The sequence below is a fragment of the Lactuca saligna genome, chromosome 5 (assembly GCF_052625555.1).
Source record: "Lactuca saligna cultivar CGN05327 chromosome 5, ASM5262555v1, whole genome shotgun sequence".
NCBI lineage: Eukaryota > Viridiplantae > Streptophyta > Magnoliopsida > Asterales > Asteraceae > Lactuca > Lactuca saligna.
The window spans coordinates 29,721,417-29,725,083 of record NC_136421.1 but is presented as its reverse complement, the minus strand read 5'-3'; the positions used below and the strand labels follow the sequence as shown (position 1 = coordinate 29,725,083).

Below are 3,667 nucleotides of genomic sequence, written 5' to 3'. Positions count from 1 at the left end.
GTTCTATTTTATATATTTTGTGATATTCTTTAACAAAAACACCTTGCTGTCATTCCAGGCCGTAACTTTGATTCAAATCGTATAAACTCAGGTTCAATCCCAAGTAAAGAAATATGTTTTTTTTTTTTTTTTTTAAATCTTAAATTAGATGTGATCTTTTCACAAAGATAACGTTTAGCATGGTTAACATTTAACACTTGAATCTCAAGAACCCATGTTCAACGTTATTTAATAACAATTTTTTTCAGTTTAAGTTAAATGGTAAAATACCAAGAATACCAAATCAAAAAACGTTACCGAGCACAATAAATAACATCGATATATTACAATTATTTCTGATTAAAAAGTAGGTAAATTTATAAATGAATTATAAAAAAATATATCCATAGCTGTAGTATTCAAAGTTTGGAATGTGGTTTATACCTGATGTACTAAACTTAAGATATTAAATTACTTTGTTCGCATATAGACAAGTTGTCGTTGTAGTATAGTGCTAAGTATTCCCGCCTGTCACGCGGGTGACCCGGGTTCGATCCCCGGCAACGGCGTTTTTTAATTGTTTTTGAACCTCCCATCTCACAATTACACGCTTTTGGTACTTGTTCTGACCTTGAACTTATTATTCTGTCTAATTTTTCTTAAATTTATCAAATGAACTTTAGCAAATACTTACCAAATATAGCACAGATTATGTTAAGTTAAATGTAATATTGCTCTTGAGATAGTGCTACACTTGTTGTTCTGTAACAGTTGAGGTTTTGAAAATATATATGTATGATATAAAAAAAAATAATAATAATAAATAAATAAATAAATAAAACTAGGAAAACTTCAACTACAGTTTGTTATTTTATAAAAGCCTTGTTTGTAACATTACAGGAACTACGAGCATAATAAATTTTACAACTTAATTAATTTGTGTTTCACCAAATTTGTTGATTATCAATTTTATACGTATAGGTAAACATGTATTATCTGCTCTGATTATCCAGTCTAGTAGTAAACCCATTTTTTGACATGATTTTATAGTCAACATATATAGGTGGCAATTTCCATATTGAATCAATTCGATGGTTAAAAAGATAGGGAGAATTTCGTATACGTCCTTGTTAAACAGCTAAATATCATATTTGTCCGGCCTAAACTCTAAATATCGTATTTGTCATTCTTAATGTTTTTTAATATCATATATACCTAAATCTATTTTTTTGATTATTTTTATTGATTTATAATATTTTTTTATCATTTTAAAATCATTAAAGCTAAAAAAACATTTTAAATGGACATAATTGCCCTTAGTTTTAGATTCCAAAACAATACACATATCATGTTTTTTTGTTACATAGATCACGTTTTTATTGTAATCATGTTTACATCCGCTGGCTTCTGGCGTCTTCCTCACGATCACAGACTCCTGTTTTCACATACACACACATCACACACACGTATCACGTATCACGCACACGCATCACATATCACGCATAAGGTAATTGATTTCAACCATATTCATATTTTCCGTAGATTCAATTTCACTACTGTTGATTTAGTTGCTGTTGATTTTGTTCCTGCTGATATTATACAAAAATCAAATTAACAAAACATACTTCTAAAGATTTAATCATCAGCAAAATACATGGTAAGCTGATGTAATACCAAAATCCAATTAACAAAACAATTACTTGTGAAGAACTTTATACCAGCTGGATCGATTGGGGTCAAAGGTCATTGTGGCTGAAGATAATAGGCGAAATTCAAAATTAGAAGTTCACTGGAAATTGGATTTTTTGAATCAAATCCAACACAACTAAGCTATCAAATTCAACATAATTAAGCTGATTGTAAAAATAATTTGAACAATTGAAACTAGGAACCCTAAAATCGAAATTGAAGAGATGGAAAATAGGAATAAGTTGATGTCGATTTACCTGATGTGATGATGTGAGTGTGCGACAACAGGGGAAAAAGGATGTTGTGTGTTGCAGTTAGAAGGAAGATGTGATACGGAAGGAAGCTACGACCAGAGATTTTAATAGAGCACAATGAAGCTCTGATTTATAATCCCTTGTGAACGTGTGTATTGTTTTGGAATTTAAAACTAAGGGCAATTTTGTCCATTTGAAATGTTTTTTAGCTTTAATGATTTTAAAATGATAAAAAAAATTATAAATCAATAAAAATAATAATAATAATAGATTTGGGCATATATGATATTAAAAACATTAAGAAGGACAAATCTGATATTTAGAGTTTAAGCCGGGCAAATACGATATTTAATTGTTTAACAAGGGCGTATATGAAATTCTCTCAAAAAGATATCAAGTTTTTTGTCGTATCATTTTTTATTAATTTTATTTTAAAAAACATAACAGCATAAACTTTTTTTTTATTAATTTTGACCATTCATTAATTATTTTCTATATAACTAATTTATTCCCATCTTTATGATATATATTATAAAAATCTTTTATCTCATTTTTTTGGCTATTAGTTAGCGAATTCTACATAAATGTGTTGAATCAGGTTTAACAAAATTAATCCGAGAACATATAGAGATGCGAATATTAATATCATAAAATGCTAACTAATCAATTAAGATCGTTATCGGTGTAGCCGTATTATAATAATCTACTAAAACGAATAAATTTTTTTTTTGTCAAATGTCAAACTTTCATTCAATTTGTAAAATATCATTTTTTTGTTATTTTGAATTAAAAAAAAATCATATATCATTTTATGGGTTTTTTATTTTATTAAATTTCATATAATATTTTAATGTAATAATTACAATATATATAATGATAAATAAATATCAATTTTATTAATGGGCTTATTTTTTAATTTTAAATTTCTCAAATTAATGTTCATTAGTTTCTTTTGTTTATTTATTTAATTTTTTTTAATTTAAAAGATAAAAAAACATTTCAATTTTAATAATTCATTATTTTTCTTATTTTCTTATAAAATCAAAGTTTCCATCTTTATATTTAATTTTCTTTTTTAAATTAACTCATATAATACATGAATCTCACAACTAATTTATCTGTAATAAAGATATACTAAAAGAAATGCCTAGAAAATATGTACAAATTTACAATCAATAATTTAATATTAGGATCAATAGTTGTATTTCAAAATTATTTTTTTATACATAACCAATACCATCAACAAGATTAAAAGACAGATAGAATAGTAAGGTGTAAACATACACCATTCCACAACTTAAATGTTTTAAGATAAACAATATTTCTTACTTTAATGAAATAGTGTTTAGATCACTAGCGGCTAATACAATTAAACATTACAAACTTACAGTTTTGATAAGCCCAAAAGGGAAAGCGGATTAACTATTTCTTTTAGGCCCAGTCTTTCCAGTAGCAAAAAATAAAAATTTCATGGCTTCGCCCGGGTTCGAACCGGAGACCTTCAGTGTGTTAGACTGACGTGATAACCAACTACACCACGAAACCGTTGGTTATTAACTTAAAAATAACCTGCTAATTACTTTGTATTTCTTCCAAAAAAACATAATTGAACCAGGACACGGTTAAATATTTGCTTATGTACAGTTTGGTTCGTTGTTCTAAATGTTTCGTGTAAACTTTTTTTATTTTTATGGTATGTTTAACATTTTTTTTCCTCATAAACTCATTTTATGTTAGGTCCATTC

At 26.8% G+C, this 3,667-nt stretch overlaps 2 non-coding genes across 2 annotated transcripts; one reads left to right on the top strand and one right to left on the bottom strand.

Annotated features, from left to right (window-relative positions):
- The first annotated feature begins 476 nt into the window (after positions 1 to 476).
- TRNAD-GUC (transfer RNA aspartic acid (anticodon GUC)) lies at positions 477 to 548 on the top strand. Its single transcript has one exon. It is a non-coding gene; the product is annotated as a tRNA-Asp (tRNA).
- A 2,845-nt stretch (positions 549 to 3,393) lies between these two features.
- TRNAV-AAC (transfer RNA valine (anticodon AAC)) lies at positions 3,394 to 3,467 on the bottom strand. Its single transcript has one exon. It is a non-coding gene; the product is annotated as a tRNA-Val (tRNA).
- Between the last annotated feature and the right edge of the window lie 200 nt (positions 3,468 to 3,667).